The sequence below is a fragment of the Schistocerca piceifrons genome, chromosome X (genome assembly GCF_021461385.2).
Source record: "Schistocerca piceifrons isolate TAMUIC-IGC-003096 chromosome X, iqSchPice1.1, whole genome shotgun sequence".
Taxonomy (NCBI): Eukaryota; Metazoa; Arthropoda; class Insecta; order Orthoptera; family Acrididae; genus Schistocerca; species Schistocerca piceifrons.
Window position 1 is genome coordinate 648,001,091 of NC_060149.1, and position 27,696 is coordinate 648,028,786.

A 27,696-nucleotide genomic window follows, 5' to 3' on the forward strand; every position below is an offset into this window, starting at 1 on the left:
TCCATGCGGCTTTTCGCGGATGATGCTGTAGTATACAGAGAAGCTGCAGCATTAGAAAATTGTAGCGAAATGCAGGAAGATCTGCAGCGGATAGGCACTTAGTGCAGGGAGATGCAACTGACCCTTAACGTAGACAGATGTAATGTATTGCGAATACATAGAAAGAAGGATCCTTTATTGTATGATTATATGATAGCAGAACAAACACTGGTAGCAGTTACTTCTGTAAAATATCTGGGAGTATGCGTACGGAACCATTTGAAGTGGAATGATCATGTAAAATTAATTGTTGGTAAGGCGGGTGCCATGTTGAGATTCATTGGGAGAGTCCTTAGAAAATGTAGTCCATCAACAAAGGAGGTGGCTAACAAAACACTCGTTCGACCTATACTTGAGTATTGCTCATCAGTGTGGGATCCGTACCAGGTCGGGTTGACAGAGGAGATGGTTGGTTGGTTTGGGGGAAGAGACCAAACAGCGAGGTCATCGGTCTCATCGGATTAGGGAAGGACGGAGAAGGAAGTCGGCCGCGCCCTTTCAAAGGAACCATCCCGGCATTTGCCTGGAGTGATTTAGGGAAATCACGGAAATGGCCGGACGCGGGATTGAACCGTCGTCCTCCCGAATGCGAGTCCAGTGTTCCAGCCACTGCGCCACCTCGCTCGGTAACAGAGGAGATAGAGAAGATCCAAAGAAGAGCGGCGCGTTTCGTCACAGGGTTATTTGGTAACCGTGATAGCGTTACGGAGATGTTCAGCAAACTCAAGTGGCAGACTCTGCAAGAGAGGCGCTCTGCATCGCGGTGTAGCTTGCTGTCCAGGTTTCGAGAGGGTGCGTTTCTGGATGAGGTATCGAATATATTGCTTCCCCCTACTTATACCTCCCGAGGAGATCACGAATGTAAAATTAGAGAGATTCGAGCGCGAACGGAGGCTTTCCGGCAGTCGTTCTTCCCGCGAACCATACGCGACTGGAACAGGAAAGGGAAGTAATGACAGTGGCACGTAAAGTGCCCTCCGCGACACACCGTTGGGTGGCTTGCGGAGTATAAATGTAGATATAAAAGTAGATTCTGCACCCACTTCAGCTTCTGCCTACAATTTACCGTGGTGAGATCGAGCGACGACCTCCAGGTGAATAGGCTCATTAAAGCCGTTTTATAGAATTTTATAACTTCAAGTTTCACTTTGCAGGCATGCATTCAGATTTAATGACCAACTTGCTGTGAACATCGACCCAAGATTCAACGCATTCCCTGCTGTAGTAGTATCTGTCTTTCCTACTGACGTCACAACACTCACGGTACAACTTCGTGCGTGCAATTGTTTCGCTTACGCGATTATTAGGATCTTACCCTGGACCATTTTATCACATGTGCCTAGGTTTTACTAGAATAATCCACACCTCCTACCTGAATCACACGACTGCTAACTAGTGAAATAGGACTGGATTCAGTAGAATTGTTTTGTGCTTCCAAATTCCTTCGTTGCGGTTCTCTGCCGGGATACATCTCAAACAGTGCTACTCTGGCTGAGGTATCCAATTATCCTCCTCGTGCATGCATATCCCGAGAAATTGTAAAGCGAAGTTGACGCTCGAAATAAACTAAACGCGCCGCTATTGCACGTTCCGAGTGCGCGAAGTTTTCTTCACTCTATATATACGGATATACATAATTTTTATTAACGTTTAAAAACTCCATACGTCTTCTCATGTCACGTGTCGTCAGGCGCATTTTCACTGGTCATATAACCAATTTCGCTCATGCACTGCGTAACTGGAGTCAGTCCAAACAATTACTGCTCGTCTCATATTTCACGCAATGTCCAGTGTCAATTGAAAGCACCGGTTTGTTTCCCATTACAAATGCGGAATTTTACGTGCCCATTCGATAGAACGATCCCAGATTAGTCTAGTACGATGTCTGTTTTATCGATAAGTATATGTATATTACTGCACCCTTGGCAGTAGCAGTCAGAGCGGGCCAGGGCAGTGCTGCCGCTGCTGGAGTACTGATTATTCTTGCAGTTACACTATCCTTGCTAATACATACCGACAAAACAAATATCACACTTGACTAATATGGGACTGCTCTATCGAATGGCCGGCCGGAGTGGCCGTGCGGTTCTAGGCGCTACAGTCTGGAACCGAGCGACCGCTACGCTCGCAGGTTCGAATCCTGCCTCGGGCATGGATGTGTGTGATGTCCTTAGGTTAGTTAGGCTTAATTAGTTCTAAGTTATAGGCGACTGATGACCTCAGAAATAAGTCGCATAGTTCTCAGAGCCATTTGAACCATCTATCGAATGGGCACGTAAAATACCGCTTTAAAAATCATTTTGTTTGTAAGGGCAAAAAAACCGATGCTTTCCGTTCACACTGGGGGTCGCACGAAAGAGGTGATGAGCACTGATTGTTTGGGCTGACTCCAGCTGCACAATACAAAAACGAAATTGCAAATATCTACCGAAGCATCAGAGAAAACGATCCCGATTACTCTTAGTTGAGGCATCCTATTCCAGAGAGTTATCATCTTCGCTCTGTCTTTTTCCGGAGTCGGTACTGCGATAAACAGATTCGAAATCAGTCTCAACCAGCCAGCACTAATCCTCAAGAACAGCCTGAAGAAATGGAGAACTCCTCGAATATGGTTTTTCTGCCTTATGCTGGTGGCCCTTCCTTTATGATCGGCAGATTATTCAAGAAACATCGAATAAAGTGCGTTTTCTCCTCTCCAGCGCGAGTGCAAACGATTCTGGGTTTCGTTAAACACAACCTAGGCGTAAGGAGACTAGGAATATATAAAATACCGTGGCAGTGTGGGAAATCATACATTGGCCAAACGTTTCGCACTATTAGATATAGATGTGGCGGAGACAGGCGTCACGCCATATTAGGTCAGTGTTCAGTAATAGCAGATCTTTCTGGCTGTCTTGTCACGGGTCATAACATAAACTAAGGAGAGCCGAAGATCCTGTCGGGAACCTCCACCTACTGGAACTCCGTCATTACAAGAAGTGTCGAAATATTTACAAAAATGTTCAAATGTGTGTGAATCCCTAAGGGAGCAAACTGCTGAGGTCATCGGTGCCTAGACTTACATACTACTTAAATTAAACTAACTTATGCTAAGAACAACACATATACCCATGCCCTAGGGAGGACTCGAACCTCCTGTGGGAGGGACCGAAAGATGTATAAAACGACTTGATTAACAGATACACGGGAACTCAACTTAGCAAGGTATGGAAGCCAGCATTGGCGCTACTAAGGCACAGTCGGCCACAAACGAACAAATTCAGTGAGTCAGCACGGACGAGGAAGGACACTTAAGAGGGTGCCAGCATGCTGTCCGATGCGCGCTCTGGATCCGGCCTTCGCGGGCGCGCTTTTCCCTAGTCGCGCAGTCAGGGACCGAGCCCCGTTTCTACGGGGGGCCTCTGGATGTCGACGTCCTCAATGATTCGTTTACAGAGACGTTCCAAAATGGTTCAAATGGCTCTGAGCACTATGGGACTCAACATCTGAGGTCATCAGTCCCCTAGAACTTAGAACTACTTAAACCTAACTAACCTAAGGACATCACACACATCCATGCCCAAGGCAGGATTCGAAACTGCGACCGTAGCAGTCACGCGGTTCCGGACGGAAGTGTCTACAACCGCACGGCCACCGCGGCCGGCAGGGACGTTACAGCTACACCCTTCGGAGCCTGCGCTTTTATAGCGAGCCTGCGCGTATGTTGGTGGGCTTCAACATAAATGCGTCAGTAAGCACCTGAAGATGACGGGTAGCTGTCTCGTTGAAACACTGGGCGCCTTCCACGACAATATAGAATGCGACGCCCGTGAACCACTGAGGCTTCACAAAATCTATATAATTTGCAGTTTCCCATCCCACGTGGTCAAAGTAGTTAGCAAGTCACTTAACTAATTAACGGAATTGGAGGTACCTTGGATGAGTTGCTCAAAGTTGTTGTTGTTGTGGTCTTCAGTCCTGAGGCTGGTTTGATGCAGCTCTCCATGCTACTCTATCCTGTGCAAGCTTTTTCATCTCCCAGTACCTACTGCAACCTACATCCTTCTGAATCTGCTTAGTGTATTCATCTCTTGGTCTCCCTCTACGATTTTTACCCTCCACGCTGCCCTCCAATACTAAATTGGTGATCCCTTGATGCCTCAGAACATGTCCTACCAACCGATCCCTTCTTCTGGTCAAGTTGTGCCACAAACTTCTCTTCTCCCCAATCCTATTCAATACTTCCTCATTAGTTATGTGATCTACCCATCTAATCTTCAGCATTCTTCTGTAGCACCACATTTCGAAAGCTTCTATTCTCTTCTTGTCCAAACTACTTATCGTCCATGTTTCACTTCCATACATGGCTACACTCCACACAAATACTTTCAGAAATGACATCCTGACACTTAAATCAATACTGGATGTTAACAAATTTCTCTTCTTCAGAAACGCTTTCCTTGCCATTGCCAGCCTACATTTTATATCCTCTCTACTTCGACCATCATTAGTTATTTTGCTCCCCAAATAGCAAAACTCCTTTACTACTTTAAGTGCCTCATTTCCTAATCTAATTCCCTCAGCATCACCCGACTTAATTAGACTACATTCCATTATCCTTGTTTTGCTTTTGTTGATGTTCATCTTATATCCTCCTTTCAAGACACTGTCCATTCCATTCAACTGCTCTTCCAAGTCCTTTTCTGTCTCTGACAGAATTACAATGTCATCGGCGAACCTCAAAGTTTTTATTTCTTCTCCATGAATTTTAATACCTACTCCGAATTTTTCTTTTGTTTCCTTTACTGCTTGCTCAATATATAGATTGAACAACATCGGGGAGAGGCTACAACCCTGTCTCACTCCTTTCTCAACCACTGCTTCCCTTTCATGCCCCTCGACTCTTATAACTGCCATCTGGTTTCTGTACAAATTGTAAATAGCCTTTCGCTCCCTGTATTTTACCCCTGCCACCTTTAGAATTTGAAAGAGAGTATTCCAGTCAACATTGTCAAAAGCTTCCTCTAAGTCTACAAATGCTAGAAACGTAGGTTTGCCTTTCCTTAATCTTTCTTCTAAGATACTCTGAAATATTGCAAGAGCGCTTGCAACCCACAATGTCAGTCTTTTATAACGGTACAGGTCGAATCACGTATTATTCACTAAAACTGTACTCCTGATCATCTGCAGACAACTGAATCTTGAAAAATTAATGAGTCTCAGCCGGTTTTACCAAAAATTCCTCTGGCTAGGGATACGATAGATTGTAAGTCGACAAAATTATGGAAACATCGCGAGAAACGCATGCTTGATCGTAAATACATGTGCTAGTCAAGCCTGCAGGTTGCGCTGTTGTATTTGATCACTAACAGCACCTGTGCAATGTTCTCAATATGTTGCAAGTGTCAGTCGTGGTCAGAACAGTGTTCTGTGTAGCTGAGAGGGCATCATGTCGGAGCTAAGTGCATTTGAACGTACGCAAATTGTTGGTGATCGTATGGTGCGTGCTTCCATAACCAAGGTAGCAGAACTGTTTGGTGTGTCAGGAGGCAACATATCGAAGATCGCATACAGGGATAACGGAAAAGCACCATTCTTTGCATCAGAACGAGGACGAAAGTGTTTTGAGTGACCGCGACAGACTGTCATTGAATAGAATTGTGACGAAAATTAAGAGTACGACAGCTGCAAAAGTCACTGCAGAACTGAATGTAGCGCTCACGAAACCTGCCCGCACAAAAGCAGGGAGCTCCAAAAGCAGGGAATTGTAGAGCGAGCTGAAATGCCAAAGAAATGCCAGAACTACTCACCATGGATAAAAATGCATATCAGGAAAACGTGTTGTTGAAGGCATAAAAAAATGTTCCGATGTGTGTGAAATCTTATGGGACTTAACTGCTAAGCTCATCAGTCCCTAAGCTTACACACTACTTAACCTAAATTATCCTAAGGACAAACACACACATCCATGCCCGAGGGAGGACTCGAACCTCCGCCGGGATCAGCCGCACAGTCCATGACTGCAGCGCCCTAGACCGCTCGGCTAATCCCGCACGGTGAAGGCATAAAACATGGACTATGGAACAATGGAAGAAAGCCATTTGGTCGGATCTTGTACACTGTTTCCAACTTCTGACCGAGTTTACGTCCCATGAGTGAAATATTGTGGCAGTTCGTTGATGATTTTGACACCCGTATCGTAGTATTCCATGGGCTCCATGGGTGCTCTGCAATGTCGCATTATTGACAATGGTTATTTGACCCACTGTGCGAGGTTTGTTCCCCGATGGTTTTCCTCTGTTCAAAGACGACAGGGCTTTTGTCCATACAGCTCGCGTCATCAATGTCTGGTTTCGTGAGCACGAGGATGAGTTACCGCATCACCCCTGGCTACCAGCCTCAATATTATTGAGCCTTTGTGATCTACGTTGGATCGCTACCCACCCCCGTCATCTTTATCTGACTTACCACTATTTTGCTGGAAGAGTGGTATAAGATTCCCTTGAAAACCACATAGGACCTGGATGCATCCATTGTTGTGTTTTTTTTCATATTTTTGTCTCCCCCTGTACGTTAGCTTCAGTATTAGAGGCAAACATAAAATCACCACATAAGATTATGCCATCGGGGTCCAAGTTTTGTACAATTAACGCATCCAACAGCGTATAAGTTTTGTGGGCACGGTAGCTAAAGTCGGACTAGCTAGATTGCAAGACATGAGAGTAATACGTTCAGTTTCGTCTAGCCAGTAGACAACGCCCATGTTGGTAACGAAGTACCAAATGCAGAAATGAGATCTAATAAGGAGCCCGGTCACTTGCGCACAGCGTCAGCGAGGTATACACTAGAGCACATCCGATACGAAGTGACTTCATGCTTGCAAGGCGACCGGTTCTATTTCTTTCACGAGGTTAGATATCGACCTCGCTGTCTGAGGATACAGGCATAGGATTGTGTACGTCTGTCTAAAACCTGCTCATTATATTTGTTGTGTATCCGAATCCAGCTGTACCGGGTGATCAAAAAGTCAGTGTAAATTTGAAAACTTAATAAACCACGGAATAATGTAGATAGAGAGGTACAAATTGACACACATGCTTGGAATGACATGGGGGTTTATTAGAAGAAAAAAAAAGTATTGCTAGACGTGTGAAAGATCTTTTGCGCGCGTCGTTTGGTGATGATCGTGTGATCTGCCGCCACTTTCGTCATGCTTGGCCTCCCAGGTCCCTAGACCTCAGTCTGTGCGATTATTGGCTTTGGGGTTATCTGAATTCGCAAGTGTATCGTGATCGACCGACATCTCTAGGGATGCTGAAAGACAACATCCGACGCCAATGCCTCACCATATCTCCGGACATGCTTTACAGTGATGTTCACATCATTATTCCTCGACTAAAGCTATTGTTGAGGAATGATGGTGGACATATTGAGTATTTCCTGTAAAGAACATAATCTTTGCTTTGTCTTACTTTGTTATGCTAATCCCTGCTATTATGATCAGATGAAGCGCCATCTGTCGGACATTTTTTGAACTTTGTATTTTTCGGTTCTAATAAAACCCTACGTCATTCCAAGCATGTGTGTCAATTTGTACCTGTCTATCTGCATTATTCCGTGATTTATTCAGTTTTCAAATTTATACTGACTTTTTGATCACCCAGTAGATGTGAAAGTGACAGTTACATTTGTTTACATTTTGAACCACTACATTCTACGGTTTTCTTTTCGCCCCTATTTTTTTTAATAAATTTCATCTAGTCCCGAATTTTCTAGTTTCCTTCTACTTTAATACTGTCGCAATAACGCATCCCCGAACAAACATCAACATCAAAGTGTCTTGTCCGTGCGGTTCCCCCCGTCGGAGGTTCGAGTCCTTCCTCGGACAAGGGTGTGTGTGTTGTCCATAGCGTAAGTTAGTTTAAGTAGTGTGTAGGCTTAGGGACCGATGGCCTCAGCAGTTTGATCCCATAAGACCTTACCACAAATTTCTAAATTTTTTCAAAGTGTCTTCAAGCCAGGCCACACTTTGTAAGTTCCCGTACCCATTCACTCCAACTTTGTACAAATATTTGCCCACAGGAACCAAGGAAAAAACGGATGTGAATACTACTCTTATTAAAGGTCCGAATACTTGTTGCTTGTCAAAAATGACTGACCGCTTAAAGTTTTATTTCATTTGTTTTAAGAATTCCGGTGGGAAATATAGACGGTATTTAAAATTTTCAGTGTATGTTCATGTTCACACAGTGGTTCGTCCCCTAAATAAGCTTCATAGCCAAAATTCTAGTGTCCAAATATTTTTAACATCCGTGGCATATTCCTAATTTTCCTGATTTAACTGATCCAAATAATTTTTCTTGCTCTCTCGGGAGAATCTTTAATGCGCAGTGCCTGTGACGCACAGATTTCAGTACGCCAAATTTTCATTGACTGTAATTTATATTCATACAAAGGAGTAGAAACTTAGTAATCAGCCCTGTTTTAACGTATGATGAGGCAAACGATTCTATGTACCTCTTAATATTCGTAGGTCTGTGTATGTCTCATTCATAAATTATTAAGAGACAGATCTGAATTTATGGAATTTTTGTAAGTGGTCAGTCACTCGCAGTATCCTGACTTATTATTTTAGCCTTATCTGTGGTATTTTATCGCTACGTTAAGGTGGTTGTCGAACTGTGACACTTTTCACAGTTTGAGGGATGTTATGATTCCGAGAGTGAATGTCAGTAAAAAGAGTTGAGAGTATGTGATTTTGACGGAGTTTATATTTGATGTGTTTTTTTTAAGTTTTATGCGTTTCAGTCACATTCGCCGCGGACTATTTTAGCAAGAGAGCTGATAACGTCCCCGCTGTGTGTGCTAACCCAAACTACGCGCATGTAAATTTACCCGTACACATACACTGTTTCCTTCTTCGTATTTACATAAATGATCAAACAACTCGTAAAATTTCACGAGTTTGTAAAATTATTTGTCAGTTACTATTCTGGCGCGTTTGTCAAATAAAGTCCTTGTTTAACGTATTTCAGAGAACTGGCAGCAAAATTAACAAACAAGTTTGAAGGTTTACGCTTGCGGATGACAAACAAAAGTTAGTTTCTTTGCAGTCTTCCAACATTACTGATCGTACAGGTAGATGTGTCGGCCCTCAATTTAACTGACAAGTAAAAAAATTTACTAACATTTGTACCATTGCATACTGACAAGGAAACATCAACAACTTCACCTCAAATTCTAAAAAGGAAAAAGCACACTTGCAAGATACTGACCCCAGTAATCGATCCTGCGAAAAAATTGGGCCTTAATTCTGATAGTACGCAGTTATGACTTTGTGAAAGTACAGTTTTTTAACTCCTCGCACCGGTTGTTTGTCACTGACTGAGCTAAGTGAGTAAGAGGTTTGTGGTCATAATGTCACTGAACCAACAAGCGACGATGCGGCACCTGCAGGAGTGGTATGGAATGACTTTCAAATTACCACACTTAAACGTCAAAGAAGGAGAGCTCGCAAGTCAAGACTGGTAAGCATCATTACATGAGGCTATTCGACTAACTATTCTATACGGCAAAAGTAATCATACGGTGTTTTCTTTGTACTATAATGTATACCCTTCACATTCGTTGCAGTAGTCACAGTCAACGTCACAAATGAAGGCGTGCTAGATATAAAGCAACATAGCAGGCTGACGCGCGATGCTTTATTACTTAAGGATGACGATGAAGACACTGAGGTTTCCCTTTTACTACAGTCACATCGGTCGAACAGCTACATGAAACGAGCTTTCGCCTTTTGGAATAGTGGAAAGAAGTGAAAGTTATCGTTTTCAGGACCGTCAAGAAGTACTTTAATTTACTAAAATGTCGAGCAGAAGACACTAAAGTTTCTGTATTGTCAGTACCACAAGGTGGAAAAAGATACTGTCAACTGCTGGATATATTTGGCATCCGCAAATTCAAGGATTTTGTTCTCAGGTTTGACAACTCGACACTACTCCTGGGGATCGATGTGAACTTCGGCCAGAGTGACAACGTTCTTGAAATGCAGTCTCTTCGTTACAGGCAGTTACTGGCACCAGTATTTCACCACTAGAATCCTGCAACAAACACCACTAACATTCTAATTTACCCTTCTTTTAGTTTGTTAATGTCAACAGGCATTGGTTCATTAAAAAAGTGTATGTTTGCACAAAAGTACACTTTTTAAGTATTATTATAATCTGTCGATTGGCTAACAGTACCAGCCCCTTTCAATCCATTCTATGGAAATCGCACATCAATAGCACTCACCATTTCCGCAATATTTGCGGTACAAGTTTTAGATGATTCTCCCTACATATATACAGGGAAATTCCCGTTACAAACTTCTAGGACTTGCGGAGATGAGTGAGTACATTATGCTTTGAACAGGAACCCTTGTCCCGAAACGTACCGTTTCCGTTGTACGACCGTTTCAATTTAGATGTTTAACTCATCCACTTCCGCTTGAGGAATTGAATTAAGCGTCACGCAGTAAAATTATTAGGTAACAGTTCAAAAGGGAACATAACGATAAATCCATTTATTACTTGAACACATTTGTTTGTATTAACAATTAAACATTCGTGTTGACGTTATTCCAAAACAAAAAAAAACCATTTTATTTTACGTACAGAACAGTAGACGAAGCCCGAAGCTAGAAAGCTTTATGTTCACGAGGTCATAACTGCATGCTGTCAGAATTACTCACCAAATTTTCAAGTGGGATCGATTGGTGAGCCTAATATATCGCAAGCGTGCTTCATCCTCCTTAAAATATGAGGTCAACTTGGTGACGTTTCCTTGTGAATTAGCCCGCCTCTCGTGGTAGTGCGGTAGCGTTCTCGCTTCCCACGCCCGGGTTCCCGGGTTCGATTCCCGGCGGGGTCAGGGATTTTCTCTGCCTCGTGATGGCTGGGTGTTGTGTGCTGTCCTTAGGTTAGTTAGGTTTAAGTAGTTCTAAGCTCTAGGGGACTTATGACCACAGCAGTTGAGTCCCATAGTGCTCAGAGCCATTTGAACCTTGTGAATTCCAACAGTTATGGAATATCCTGAAGAAAACATGGTCAAAAATAAAGGATTTCAGTGTATTGCGAATCGTTTAAGTGGTAAGACTTTCTCTTTCATGTCCACTATTGTTTATGAAAACTACAAGACCAAGAATAAAATACGTAGACATGCTGCTGGGGATAACACTGCCAAGTGGTTTCTAGTAGCGACCACAAAACATCGACAGTGGTTGTAGGACGACCAGAACGAATAAGTTACCTCCTGACCATATCCCAGACATTTTTCTGGGTGACGTGTCAGGCGAACGTATGGGCTAGGAAAGAAGTGGTAACTGTCGTTTTCCGCGATAGGCTTGCTCATTCGTCGCCACATGGGGCCAGGAATTGCACTACTGAAATGATGTGGCAGTTGGTGTTTAGATTCTACTCAGTACGAAAGACATGAGATCGCATGTCGTATTCAGTGGAAAACCAAACCATTACACTTGACTACTATCCGTTATGCTGCTCAGTAATGCAGTCTGTTCGATTGCGTTCACCAATGTAGCGTCTAACACATACGCGCCCATCACTGTAGCACGACCTGAAGTGCCACCCCTCCAGTCACCCCACATTTGGCCATTAATCACGCTTGTGACGTCGTTCAAGTACCAATTGTTAGCCGGCCGAAGTGGCCGTGCGGTTAAAGGCGCTGCAGTCTGGAACCGCAAGACCGCTACGGTCGCAGGTTCGAATCCTGCCTCGGGCATGGATGTTTGTGATGTCCTTAGGTTAGTTAGGTTTAACTAGTTCTAAGTTCTAGGGGACTACTGACCTCAGCAGTTGAGTCCCATAGTGCTCAGAGCCATTTGAACCATTTTGAACCAATTGTAGTCTCAGGCTTTGGTTGGTTTCTGTTCACTGAAAACTGATGTAATGACCTGCGTACCACCCGCATAGTCCTCAGCAGACAGCGCGAAAAGCCGACGCACCCATATCCAAGTTCGCTGCAGCTCTCCAACGACGAACTGACACCGTAGACGAAGCCCTTGTGGACAAAATGGTAGTCATCCCGTGCTGCTGTTATATTGTGTGGTCCAGTACCCGTTCAGAGGTGTGTCTTTTATACACTGGTTCCACAGACGCATCACTATCCTAGCACTGTACCCTGCACGAGTTGCAATGTCACGTTAAAACAAACCCGCTTCCTAGAGACCTGTCATTCTGTCCCACTAGATCTCGTTCACATACTGTTATTGCGCTCTTTGTAGTCGACGAGGCATACAGGGTGCGGCACTTAAATCCGGACAAATGAAACTTTTTTTAAAACAAAATACAAATGAAAATGAAAACCTTTTTGCTTACACACCACTGGCCATTAAAATTGCTACAGCACGAAGATAAAGTGATACAGACGTGAAATTTAACCGACAGAAAGAAGGTGCTGTGATATGCAAATGATTAGCTTTTCAGAGCATTCACACAAGGTTGGCGCCGGTGGCGACTCCTACAACGTGTTGACATGAGGAAAGTTTCCAACCGATTTCTCATACACAAACAGCAGTTTACCGGTGTTGCCTGGTGAAACGTTGTTGTGATGCCTCGTGTAAGGAGGAGAAATGTGTACCATCACGTTTCTGACTTTGATAAAGGTCGGATTGTAGCCTATCGAAATTGCGGTTTATCGTATCGCGACATTGCTGCTAGCGTTGGTCGAGATCCAATGACTGTTAGCAGAATATGGAATCGGTGTGTTCAGGAGGGTAATACGGAACGCCGTGCTGGATCCCAACGGCCTCGTATCACTAGCAGTCGAGATGACAGGCATCTTATCCGCATAGCTGTAACGGGTCGTGCAGCCACGTCTCGATCCCTGAGTCAACAGATGGAGACGTTTACAAGACAACAACCATCTGCACGAACAGTTCGACGACGTTTGCAGCAGCATGGACTATCAGCTCGGAGACCACGGCTGCGGTTACCCTTGACACTGCATCGCAGACAGGAGCGCCTGCGATGGTGTACTCAACGACGAACCTGGGTGCACGAATGGCAAAACGTCGTTTTTTTCGGATGAATCCAGGTTCTGTTTACAGCATCATGATGATCGCATGCCGGCCGGTGTGGCCGAGCTGTTCTAGGCGCTTCAGTCTGGACCGCGCGACCGCTACGGTCGCAGGTTCGAATCCTGCCTCGGGCATGGTTGTGTGTGATGTCCTTAGGTTAGTTACGTTTAAGTAGTTCTAACTTCTAGGGGACAGATGACCTCAGCTGTTAAGTCCCATAGTGTTCAGAACCATTTGAACCATTTGATGGTCGCATGCGTGTTTAGCGACACGCGGCGAACGCACATTGGAAGCGTGTATTCGTCATCGCCATACTGGCGTATCACCCGGCGTGATGGTATGGGGTGCCATTGGTTACAAGTCTTGGTCACCTCTTGTTCCCATTGAACAATGGACGTTACATTTCAGATGTGTTACGACCCGTGGCTCTACCCTTCGATCGATTCCTACGAAACCCTACATTTCAGCAGGATAATGCACGACCGCATGTTGCAGGTCCTGTGCGAGCCCTTCTGGATACAGAAAATGTTCGAATGCTGCCCTGGCCACCACATTCTCCAGATGTCTCACCAATTGAAAACGTCTGGTCAATGGTGGCCGAGCAACTGGCTCGTCACAATACACCAGTCACTACTCTTGATGAACAGTGGTATCGTGTTGAAGCTGCATGGGCAGCTGTACCTGTGCACGCCATCCAAGCTCTGTTTGACTCATTGGCCAGGCGTATCAAGGCCGTTATTACGGCCAGAGGTGGTTTTTCTGGGTACTGATTTCTCAGGATCTATGCACCCAAATTACGTGAAAATGTAATCACATGTCAGTTCTAGTATAATATATTTGTCCAATGAATACCCGTTTATCATATGCATTTCTTCTTGGTGTAGCAATTTTAATGGCCAGTAGTGTATATACACTCTAAGAAAGAGAAACGAAGCTCCGCGATGGATTATCCGAATGGGACGGAAATCGATAGATGTGATGCACATGTACAGGTAAACAGATGATAACAGTTTCAGCAAAATTGGATGATTTATTCAAAAGAAAGACCTTCACAAATTGAGGATGTCAACAGCGCGTTGGTCTCATTGACTGGAGTAGAAATGTCTAGTAATGAGTCCCGCTGACCAGCAGAGACCTGACTGGTGACGCCGTGGACAGCAATGGGTGACCAGCCTGACTGCCGCCCGCCATACGGCCCGACAACCAGGATTGATAGTCTGGGTGTCATTTCTTTTCACAGTAGCACAGCTTTGGTTGTCATACACACCAACTATACAGCCCAGCAGTAAGCCGGCGATATTCTAAGCCGTGTTTTGTTTCCGTCCGTAGCAAGCCTTGCTAGGCTCACATTTCAGCAATATCACCCCCACCCACTCACGGAGAGGGTTTCTACGGCTTGTGTTCGTGCTTGCCAAAGCCTGTCGTGGGCGGTAAGGTCGTAGGATGCCTCCCCAACTGTGAACGTTTGGAGCATTATGCGCAGGGCCTTGCAAGCGTCTCGGGATTTTGACGATCTAACGGGCAAGTCAGACAGAATTTGGAATGATATCCTTCTAAAGGACATCTAACATTTTTATCAATCAATGTCAAGCCGAATAACTGCTTGCATAATGGCCAGGGGTGGACCAACGCGTTACTGACCTGCTCTATTTGTGATGCTCTTTCTCTTGAACAAATCATTTAATTTTTCTGATATTACGATTATTTCTTCGTCTGTACATAACATCTAAGGATTTGCGTCCTAATCGGATAATTGCATCGTGGTACACTTTTTTCTTAGTGTATTACGTGACAAATTATGTAGTTCCGCACTCCGGGGGCCTTCGAGGCGATGTCTAATTTTCAGAATTGCATCGTAAATCAATCTTGAATACAGTATATTTTCTTTGTATTTTCATCCTGGAAAAAAGTTCTATGGCCTCAATGAAATTTCTGCGCAGCTTTGGATCTCTTCCATACATACATAAAAATATCACTGCGATCACTTAATAGTACTCTAATGACCATCTTTTTACGGATTTAGCTGATAACTAAAATACGATCGAGTAACACTACGCCTTAATCACATCTACACGTCATACACTGAGGTGACGAAACTCATGGGGTATTTCCTAATATTGTGTCTGACCTCCTTTAGTAGAGCAACCCGACGTGGCGTGGAGTCAACAAGTCGTTGGAGGTACCCTGCAGAAATATTGAGCAATGCTGCCTCTATAGCCGTCCATAATTGCGAAAGTTTTGGTTGCGCAGGATTTTGTGCAGGAATTGACCTCTCGATTATGTCTCATAAATTTTCGTTGGAATGCATGTCGGACGATTTAGGTGGCCAAACTATTCGCTCGAACTGTCCAGAATGTTCTTCAAACCAATCGCGAATAATTGCGGCCCGCTGACATTGTGCGTTTGCTTCCATAAAAATTCCATCCTTGTTTGTCCTTGAATTGCTGCAAATGGTCTCCAGATGGCCGACCATAATCATTTCCTGTCAATTATCGGTTCAAATGGACCAGAAAACCCAGTCCATTCCATACAAACACAACCCGCACCTTTATGGAACCACCACCAGCTTGCATTGTGCCTTGTTGATAACTCGGGTTCATAGCTTCGTGGGGTCTGCGTCTCACTCGAACCCTACCATCAGCTCTTACCAACAGAAATGGGGTCTCATCTGACTAGTCCACGATTTTCTAGTAGTTTAGGTTCCAGATGATATGGTGACGAGCCCAGAAGAGGCGCTGCAGGCGATATCGTGCTGTTAGCAAAGGCACTCGCGTCGGTCGTGTGCCGCCATATCCCATTAACGCCAAATTTCGCAGCACTGCACTAACGGATACGTTCCTCGTACGTCTCACATTGATTTCTGTGGTTGTTTCACGCGGTGTTGCTTGTCTGTTAGCAGTACTACTCTACGCAGACGCCGCTGGTCTCTGTCGTTAATAGAAAGCCGTCGGCCACTGCGTTCAAAGTCAGTTAACTCCCGTCGAGCGGCCATAATCACGTCGAAAACCTATGAATCAGCTGAGTAGAAAATGACAGCTCCACCAGTGCACTGCCCTTTTATACATTGTGTACAAGATGATACCTCCATATGTATAAGTGCGTATCGCTATCACGTGACTTTTGTCGCCGTAGTGTACCTTAGATATTTTAAATAAAATTTTTACGTAATATGTTTTTTATAATAATCGATGTATGCGGACAATCGACAAGACAGTCTATGTAACTGTAGATACGAATATTGGGTAGGAGGTACTTTCTAGTAGGGAAACGTGAAGGGAGAGGCGGAAGGTTCGAGCTGTATGCTCACCATCCGCACAAACAAACAGAGGCTAGTGCACACTTGGGTGTGCAACGTGCGCCTGAAACGTTCTGGAGCGGTCTCTGATAATATAGGAAACAAGAGTTACAAACATAATACCATTATTGGCCTTCAAAGTAAGCACCATTAGCTACAACACGCTTCCGTTATAGGTTATAAAGCTGTTGAAAACCGTCGTCAGACGCTTCTTGTGGAATCACTCGAAGCACCGTGGTCACGCGTTGTTGAATATCCAGATCATTACAGGAAATGAGACATAGTGCAACGAATACAATCCGGAGCCCAAACGACAGTCAGTGGAATGATGTTCATCGTCTTCGCCGCCCATGATGGATCAAGTTCGTGCTGTCGAAAAAGTCAATCAGTATCGTCTTAATCTTGGATTTTGTTAACCGACTTTTATGGGGGGGGGGGGGAGGGGAGGGGGGGGGGGGAGGACGATGACCACAGTGCCACTGACTGTCGCTTAGTCTCCGGATCGTATTGGTAGCACCAGGTCTCAAATATCCAACAACGCGTGACCACGTTGCACCGGGTGATTCCACAAAAAGCGTTTGCTGACAGCTTCCAACAGCCTTACAACCGACATCAAATTGGTTCATGTGGTTCAAATGGCCCTGAGCACTATGGGACTTAACTTCTGAGGTCATCAGTCCCCTAGAACTTAGAACTACTTAAACCTAACCAACCTAAGCACATCACACACATCCATGATCGAGGCAGGATGCGAACCTGCGACCGTAGCAGTCGCGCGGTTCCAGACTATAGCGCCTAGAACCGCTCGGCCACCCCGGCCGGTCATCAAATTTGTGTTGTAGCCAGTAGCGATTACTCTGAAGGCCAGCAAAGGTATTAGTTAGTAAGTTTTGTTTCCTTTATTTTCTGAGACCATTCCTCGAACTTTTCAGACGCACTTCGTGTTGTATCGTACTTTAGATACAACCACAGAATGAGATTTTACTCGGCGCCACCCTCAACTATTTATAGTGCGCTTAGGGAAACACTATAAGAGGAGAACGAGGAAAATACTGAAACACTGATAATGATTAGTGACAAGAAAAAAAGCACTCCGTCTTCAGGCCACAAGTGGCTCATCGGGACCACCCAACCGCCGTGTCATCCTCAGCCGAGGATGCGGATAGGAGAGGCATGTGGTCAGCACACCGCTCTCCCGGTCGTTATGATGGTTTTCTTTGACCGGAGCTGCTACTATTCGGTCAAGTAGCTCCTCAATTGGCATCACGAGGCTGCGTGCACCCCGAGTGACAAGAACACACACATTTATTGACGAGTACTCAACTTCGTACAAATCGGCTTAGGCATAGATCCTGAGTTCAACTACTATTCCAGAAGCTAAGGCTGGATAGTAAACAGTTCTCGTCACACTAGAATGTTTACTGAAAACGGGCTGGTGTGGACTCGACAGAAGCAGACGATACGGCGCGAAGTACACAAGTAGAAGGCGGTCTTCTCGTTAGTCGGGTTGACTTGGAACTGCCCGCACTACTGTGGCGCTGGCGCATACCACTTCTCTGGTGGCGCCACCGCTGCGACTTCTTCGTGCAGCAATCGCTGGGCTGTACCCCGTCTCTGCAGTGGGTTGTCGACCTATCGAAGGCTGTGGTACTGCCTGGTGGTGCGTTGTTAATGTATACCACTCCTGACACCAATGTTAATGCATATGATCCCACTTCTGGTCACCAGTGTTAATGTATATAGTCAGGGAAGAGCGGAGAAGGTTGTTACATTTGCCTCGTGACGACATTGTGCAGGCCAACAAGGGGCAAATGCTGACTAGGGTCTTGTGCCCCATCTTCCGCAGTAGGGAACTTAACCTGCCTACCAAGCTCCGTGTCTACCGGTCAGTTATCCTGCCTGCCCTCACGTATGGCTCTACTGCATGGTCCACAATTAGTATCACCAGGATGCGGACGTCGCAGCGCCTGCAGAAGAAGTTTCCAGGTGGAGCCTGCACGCCCCGCCACTCACGAGGATTGTGCCTCTCCGTGAGAAAGCAGGTATCGTCCCCATCAAGGAGACCATACGCAACAACGCGCGGCGGCTCTATGAGAAAGTGACTGCCCTACGGGACACTGTCCATGGGCTACGCCACGTTGGGACTACACATCCCCGCCGCTGGCATCGACATCCGGTTCCGCTTACCATCCTAGAGGAATCGGCTTCCGAACAGGACTAGCGCTGGGCCTGGCACGGCTGCCTCCTTTGGCAGGACTAGCCCTTCATTCCACGTCCACTACTTTCCAATCCTACCTGCTCATGTCGGACTAAGTTTTTATGCCGGACAGAAGAGTACTGTCACCGTTGCAGGGTAGTATGGGACTCCAAGTCCCACCGCCACACCTCCAAAGCGTATTGCAGTGACACAGTGACACTGCCCTATGGTTTATATTCAGTTGCTCACCAACACAGACCGCGAAGACTGGTGATGCTGTATTGTACTGTATCACAAAAAAAAAGTGTGCGGGAGATCGAGCGGCCAGGATCTGAGAGTGGGCATCCAGGCTGCCGTTAAATGACAAAACAGGAAATCAGATACAATAAAGAGAATATATTTCAATGTACGGTGTATGAGGGGCGCGCCTAGGGTCGGAAGTTACCAGGTTTAGGCCATCTAGGAGGTCAAACAATTAATTGAAATTGGCAACGGAAGGGGAAGCGTTTCACGTTAACTTACGTTGGTCGCCGGTCGTGAAAAGCAGATCCAGAGGCTCTGCCTTCCGAAAAGACGTCTTGTTCTGCTGAGGGCTGGCTTACAAGAGAGAGAGGCAACTGTGTTCCGCACTGCAGAACACTCCAGCGTCCACACACGTGACCTGTATCCCACACACGCTATTGGCTAAAGCCAATGGCGTGAATTCGCTAGCAGTTTCAGCAGAGGTCTCAGGGCGTCGCTTGTCAGCAGCTTTAACTGGACAGAACCGCCTCGGTTTTGTGAGACAGGCAACTTGTGTCACGTAGGCACAGCGTAAGTTACTCTGGGAGAAAACTTGTAAAGATTTCACTGTGCCTTTGAAATAAATTTTTTAAACAAATTCCCTAAATGTGCCTTGACTGGCTGCCACCATGTACAGCGTGCTGTGCTTGTGACATCACACCTTGTAATCGCCTAGGATGATAATTGCGTTTCAAATTATGACACATGAACACATCAGGCCCCATTGGCACGATAACGGAGGTTGTTCGAAGAACCCTCTGCCAGATACCTGATTTGCGGAGCAGTTATGTAAATGAACTGGAAAGAAGAGCCAATTTATGTCAAAGGTGCTATGTGTGAGCCACAGTTAGTTCGAAGCTATCTGCACGAGCCAGTAGAAAGCAAAATTTGAATGTCTTTTGGGTGGTTTATGGAGAAACAAGATTACCCCAGTCAGATCGTCAGTAAAGAACCAGTAAAATGTTTTTAAAGTTCAGGTTCAAAGAGGCGAGTCAGATATACGTGCGAGTTTAATGGCATCCGAAATACTTGTGAAGTCTGACCGACTTTTTACTGACAGCGAACGAGTAAAACAATGTGCTTTAGTTATGGCTGAGGCAGTGAGTCCAGATAAAAAAAATTGATGAGATTTCTCTGTCAGAACTTATTTCCGGCGTACTGAAGATTTGGACAATAATTAATGCAGAAACTTTAGGAAAAGGCGCAATTATTTGAATGACCCTCTTCAGCTATCGATGAAGGTAATAACGTTTTCCGGCCGGGGTGGCCGAGCGGCTCTAGGCGCTACAGTCTGGTACCGCGCGACCGCTACGGTCGCAGGTTCGAATCCTTCCTCGGGCATGGATGGGTGTGATGTCCTTAGGTTAGTTAGGTTTAAGTAGTTCTAAGTTCTAGGGGACTAATGACCTCAGTAGTTAAGTCCCATAGTGCTCAGAGCCATTTGAACCATTTGAATAACGTTTCAGACACTGCGCAGCTACTAATATATTTGATCGTGGTACTGATCACAACTTAAATGTTTTTGAGAAGCCTTTAAGGGTATGAGTTTTGAAAAGTGTGACTACAGGGGAAGATTCATTTCGTCGCTTTGAACAAGCTTTAGTATCACTGCAATTACCATGGCTAACGTTGGTAAACTTTACAGCTGATGAACGCAGAAACACGAGTGGACAAAACAAGCGTCTGGTGGGTAGAAGTAACAGAAAACGAACAGAAATAGGTTTTTATACCCCATTATTTTCCCATTGTATTGTAAGCCAAGAAGCGTTATGCTGCATAGTTCTTGCGAGGAAAGAAGTACTAGACATCGTGATATCCACAGCAAACTTAATCAGAAAAAAAGTGTTGATGCATATCTGTTTTAACAGTTTCTGTGGGATATGGAAGTATATCACCGAGACGTGCTGTATTATTCTGAAGTGAAATGGTTAAGTAGACGTGCAGTACCGAAAAATATTTTTACCTCAGAAACGAAATCAACACATAAGATAGGGAAAGGGAAATGTACTCCAGAACTTACAAATCTTCAGTGGTTTATAGATCTTGAATTTTAAATAGATGAGTCAAATATGAGGTTTCAAGTAAAAAATAAATTAATATTTGATATTCACATAGATGTAAAAACATTCCAAATAAAAAACAAGATCTTCACAAAACATACTGTTTGAGGAAAAGCTGGACCATTTCCCAAATTATAAAAAGGCTGTTGAGCAACCTCTATTAAATTTTCGTTGGAATGCAGCTACAAAGTCAGTTCAATAAAGAGATTTTACGACTTCGAGAAGGTTTCTGGTAAAATGGAGATTTTTGCGAAGTTTTTCATGTGACATGACGAATAATTTACAAATGAAAGTGACTGATCTTCAGGCTAATGACAGTCTAAAAATCCTTTTTATATAATCAATAATCTTGTTAAATTTTATGGCAGTTTTACATGTAGTTTAGAAGAACTGAAAAATTTTGCTCAGAAAATAATTACAATCTTTGCCAGCACTTACTTACGTAAACAAACTTTTACAAAAACAGATATTGTCCTTGTCTCACAGATGAGTATTTGAGAGAAATTCTGCGAATTTCTACGACAGCAATGAATGCAAACATTCCACAAATAGACAGTCAAATATAATCTCAAAAATCACATTAAGTTTGTTTCAACTCGAATGTATAATTACTTCGAGGTTCTCATTTAATTTAAAGGTTTTTTCATTTTCGTTTCGTCATTGTTCCTACATATTAATAAAGTGATGATGAATAAAATGTAAATGTTTGTGATTTTGCATTTTAATATGATCTATATATTTATAGGTACACAACATTATTAACAAGTGCGGCATACCTTTATTTCATTTTGCCACTATATGGCCCTTGCCTGCTATAAGACCAGTACTTTAGACTGATTTGCGTGTTATATTATCGCCCAGTATTATATTTTTGTTTTTGATGAGGGCGCACGTGTGTGATGTAGGGTACCTCAAAGTTTCTTGTTTGTTCAACCGTTTCAGTTCAACTTTCTATCAGTCAAACTCATCTTTGTGAACGCTATCCCCTCCAGTATTTTCTGTTGGAGTAAATTCAAAGTTAATCTTAATTTCTTTGTGGTCCATGCACACGTGGTGCTGAAGAGTGTTTCGCAGTCGTTCAGTTCTCTCTGTAAGTTTCTGTCACCATTTTCTTATTTTTAAGGTGAATTACCCTTACATTGACTAACTTGTTGGGGTTCTTCCCGCAACCTATTTTGATGAATTTCATTGGGTTCCACTTTGTATCTGAGCCAACGGCTTTGCCATGTTGGTTACATGGTTTCCCACCCGATAACCGCAGTTAAGCAACGTTAGACCCGTCCAGTACGTGGATGAGTAGCTGTCCGGGGAAAACCGAGCGCCGTTGGTTTTAAAGATACGCAAGTCGCCGAAGTAGCGTCCAACCAGGCCGCGGTGCTACACAACTTTGTTTTGTGCATCCGGGACACGTGAGCAAGCAACATTGTCACACTCAGTACCAGATAGAGATGAAATCGTTGTTATGCAATCATTTTCAACATTGTTGTCGCGCCCATGGAGATTATTCACACGAATCTGCGAACAATTTAATGTACAGTGAAATTTTGCCTTTTTGTTACCACGAGACCGACCCACGTTGGTTGGACTAAGTGATTGTTCATTACAATGCCAGCGGCATACTATTAACTAATTTTGCACGTCTGTCCCGCTCCCAAAGAAGGGTCGAGGCAATTATTTTTGTGCTATAGATAACAGCTGAGTCGAGGGTTTGTTACCTCTTACACTATGGCCTGCTCAGAAGTGTTTTTAAGTCTGATTCATACAGCTCATTGTTCTTCGATGTATGTTCATGGTATTTGAACATAAATTTTCTTTACGTGCTCTGTGTATGCGTGTCACCATTGGAGCCAATAAATTGGGCATTAACTGAACCTTTTTCTGTTGAATATGTAGTTGGATAATCCTTGCCCTGATATCATTGACTTTGTAAAGCTGACATCTATTATTCATTAACGAAAGGCACGTCTTTTTAAATCTTATATTTTAAATTAGGTATCTGAATGACTTGGCAGCTTTCTGACTACCGGGAGGTCCACCCGACACCAGACACTAAAAGACGACACGTTTCGTCGGACTGCGTGTGGCAGCTTGCCTGGTTTCAGTACAAGTTGTAGAATCCAATTCGCTTCCTTTGTTTCGTCTCTGCTACCTGAAGCTTACCAAAACCTTTCTCTAAATATGAAAATACTGTATACGTAATATGGCTACGAAGTTTTTCGCGTCGGAGACCTGACATAAAGAGTTCCTGGTTTACTTGCCGCGTCAAATTCGGAATAAAATTCGAAGCTTCTGATGACTGTCTCCATCGACATCTTCAGGGGCTAAAACACTGCCGTGAACTGGCAAGGCTCCCACTTTTACAGCCACAGGATGGCATCTAATTGGCTGTATTACGTCATAATGACAAAACGGAAATGGCGCGTACTGAGGTGGAGCTCTCTACGTCGATAAACTTTGTTTGCGCTCTCTATTCAGCGTTGCTTGCAGCACCGTCCCTCGCATCAGGCAGTAAACTGCGAGAAGTCTTCCCTTGTGCTTTTTCTTTATCAAGTGCACGCTTCCATGCATTGCTATGTGTACAAACTGCGAGAAGTCTTCCTCTGTGCTTTTTCTGTATCAAGTGCACGCTTCCATGCATTGCTAAGTGTACAGCCGGTGTCTATTGAAGTTGATGCAGAGGGCGCCACCTCAATACGCGCCATTTCCATGTTGTCATCATGACGTAATACAGCTAATCAGATGCCGTCCTGTGGGTATAAAAGTAGGAACCTCGCCAGTTCATGACAGACAGTTTTACCCCTGATGATGATGATGATGATATTGATGGAGGGAATAATCGAAAACTTGGAATTTTATCCCAGTTTGACGCGGCAAATAAACCGAGAACTATACAGGGTGTAACAAAAATGTTCGGCACAAAATGCAGGACACATTCCTCAGACGTTAGTCGAAGAGATTACATTATATGAACATGGATCTGGAAACGCTTTGTTTCCATGTTACATCTCATTTTCTCCAACCCATTAATCGTGAGAAACACACAAAATGCAGTTTTGATGATGTCTGGTTACACTGTGCACAGCCAGTGTTATGTTTTACTTGTCCCTGTTGCCATGTGACGTACGTCATTGCTTGTTTACAGGTAACATCAACTTTTCCAGCGATCAGTACGACCCCTGCAAGTACACGGATTACTGCGCAGAGTTAATCACAGACTTGGCTCGTGCACTGGCAGTGCACACAAATGCAGAGATGGCAGATGCCCATTTGATGTATGAATTAGTTGACGGCAATAGTGCTCGCGATGAACGTTTGCACTGGGAGAGATTTTCAGGATGAAGGTGCCCCGAGAGGAAAACGTTTAAGCCATTGACTGTCGTTGATATTCGCGAGACCGGGGAAGACCTAGAAAGACGAGGACACCGCAGCGGGAGGTGGCAGTTCTTCATGCAGTTGACGACGACCCTAATGTCAGTACAAGGCGTGTAGCCGCAACACTGGATGTTGACCACATGACTGTCTAGTGAGTGTTACACGAGGACCAGCTGTATCCATACCATGTATAGCGCGTGCAGAAACTATTACTAGCTGATTTTCCGATAAGGGTACTCTTCTGTGAATGATTTATTCAATCAAGTGTCAACCCTCATTTTAACGTAACGGTGCTGTCCACAGATAAGATATCGTTTCAACGAGATCTCATTGTAAATTTTCACAATGGGCATGTACGGGCAGACGTCAGTCCTCACGCTACTGTTGAAGTGAGTCATCAACAAAGATTTTCTGTTAATGTTTGGGCCGTAACTCTTTGTTAGTGCCTCACTTTCTTCCACCCAGGCTCAACGGACAATGTTATCATAATTTCTTAGAGAAAATTCTGCTTGATCTTTTAGCAGATGTGCCTTTAGCTGTGCACCAAAACATGTAATTCATGCACGATGGAGCACCTCCTCATTTTAGTGTCCATCAGCTTCTAAATAACAGATTGAGTGACAAATCGATAGGTAGAGATGGAACAATTGCCTCACCTCTACGCTCTCCGGACCTAAGCCCACTGGTCTTTTATTTGTGGGGGCATTTGAAAGCTCTTGTGCATCGAACCCCATTGCAAGATGTTCAGAGTCTCCGTGTCCGTATTCTGGAAGGCTGAGAAGTCATACGCAGTACTCCAGGGATATATCAGCGCATCCGAGATCCATTACGATGGCGGTTTGATGCATGTATCAGTGAGCACAGAGGGCATATTGAACATCTCCTGTGAGAAAGAGTTGCATGTGGTATGCTGGTGCATTCTGTTCGTGTGTCATTCCCATGATTAATGAGTTGGAGAAAATGAGTTGTATCATGGAAACAAAGCGTTTCCAGACCCTTGTCCACATATCATAATTTCTTCGTCTACGTGCACACAATAATGTGTAACATTTATTACACTGTAATTTCAGCAGTAAGCTTTGTGTCCATACAACAACAAATCGTTATAAACGGATCATAGTAACACTGGGAGAAACACCGTTAGTATTGTTGATAAATATACTCTTGGTATTGCAACTATGAAAAAAACTTTCCATTTACAACGTTTTTAGATGAAGAATGAAGATCACGTGCCACATTGATTATGTCACGTAATTTCAAAATCAAATACGAGTTTATTGTGCAAAAGTAAATAAAGTTCTCTTATTTTAGTTTTCTTATTTTTGACGTGGCCAAATTTGAAGATAAGCTGTATGTTGCGTTAAAGCTGTGGATTCAGAAAAATCTTTGATAGTGTAGATCGCAAATATTGTGTATTGTGCATTCAACTGGGGACTTAGAAACGACGCAGAGGATTCGTCCCGCCTCATTGGTTCACAACCCCGCAACAGGCTACAGCAGTCCACCCGCCCCACCGCCACCCCACACCGAACCAAGGATTATTGTGCAGATCGGCCCCCAGCGGACTCCCCTCGGGAACGTCTCATACCAGACGAGTGTAACCCCAATGTTTGCATGGTTGAGTAATTATGGTGTACGCGTACGTGGAAACAGTGTTGGCGCAGCAATCGCCGACAGTGTAACTGAGGTGGAATAAGGGGAACCAGCCCGCATTAGCCGAAGCAGATGGAAAACTGCCTTAAAAACCGTCCACAGGCTGGCCGGCACACCGGACCTCGCTACTAATCCGCAGGGCGGACTCATGTCGTGGCCGAGCGGTTCTAGGCGCTGCAGTCTGGAACCGCGCGACCGCTACGGTCGCAGGTTCGAATCCTGCCTCGGGCATGGATGTGTGTGATGTCCTTAGGTTGGTTAGGTTTAAGTAGTCCTAAGTTCTAGGGGACTGTTGACCTCAGATGTTAAGTCCTATAGTGCTCAGAGCCATTTGATTCATGTCGGGGACCAGCACACCTTCCCGCTCGGGAAGCAGCGCGTCAGACCGTGCGGCTAGCCGGGCGGGCTAGATCGCAAATATACTTTTTATACTTTTATTGATTCCTAGTTTCGGTTTACCTACAGGCCATCTTCAGAAATGTGATATAGAAAATTGCATCTAAGATATGAAGAAATTTAAATTGTTAATAGTAAAGTTGCATTACACGATACATACGATAACAAAATACTTTGATTAGAGTACAACTACCAAACGGCGAGCCACGTCATCACGATTTGTGTGAGCAGGATAGTTTGATGTACAATCCAATGGAATGATAACGCAAACTATCCTAAAAACATTTAAATATTGACAATACTATTACAGTGCAAAAATACATAGGAAGCAAATGGAAGTTGAAACTACAGCTCTTACCAGAATAAGTTCAAAAATGGCTCTGAGCAGTATGGGACTTAACGTCTGAGGTCATCAGTCCCCTAGAACTTAGAACTAGTTAAGCCTAACTAACCTAAGGACATCCCGCACCTCCATGCCCCAGGCAGGACTGGAACCTGCGACCGTAGCGGTCCCGCGGTTCCAGATTGTAGCGCCTAGAACCGCTCGGCCATTCCGGCCGGCACCAGAATAAGTGTTCCGGCGTAACGACAAGCGCGAGCACGAAGATGAAGAACGATTCAGCAGAGAGGGCTGTGAGACGAGGTCAGCCAATAGCACGCTGACTGGGCAGTCACTAAGACAGGAGCGGCCTCTACACGAAGACAATTTAAGCTAAGCGCCGCATAGCCTCAGGCGCACTAGAAGAGAGGCTCTAGAAGAGACGTACTAGAAGAGTAGTGACTTGTGATCCGTATCAATTGCTTACATGCCAATTGTATACACTGAAGGACATTGATTATTTGCATGTCGCCAATTGCTTGCGACACGTCATTGTAAATCAAAGTTAAGTATTGTGAATTCAGTTACTGTAATAAACTCCATTAATATGTTTTGCAGTATGTTGTCCAGCTACCTGAGAAAACAGCTTCCTAGACACCCTATAAGACACGAGTGGGCAGGATACCACATTGGCGATGAGGATTCACAAACAGACTCCGCGCCACACCTCCACGGAATTTTCGTAATGTTTTGCTGGCGCCTTAACTCTGTCTTGTCTTTCCTTTGCAGGAGCGTTTACTTGCTTTAATAGCCTCATTTGTTGATCAGTGTTTTCAGGTGGGCTTTGCAGAAAATTTCTTTAGTTTTGTACTTCTTTTTTCTTGCTTGCCTAGTCTCAGGCACCACAGCTGCAAGCGTTAGATGCAACAGAGCTAATGCAGATGTTTCAGTTCCAGACGCAACAAATATCTACCCTGCTCAACTCGATGCAGCAGCTACGAGCCAAAGCTGCGCGCCAGACAGAACAAG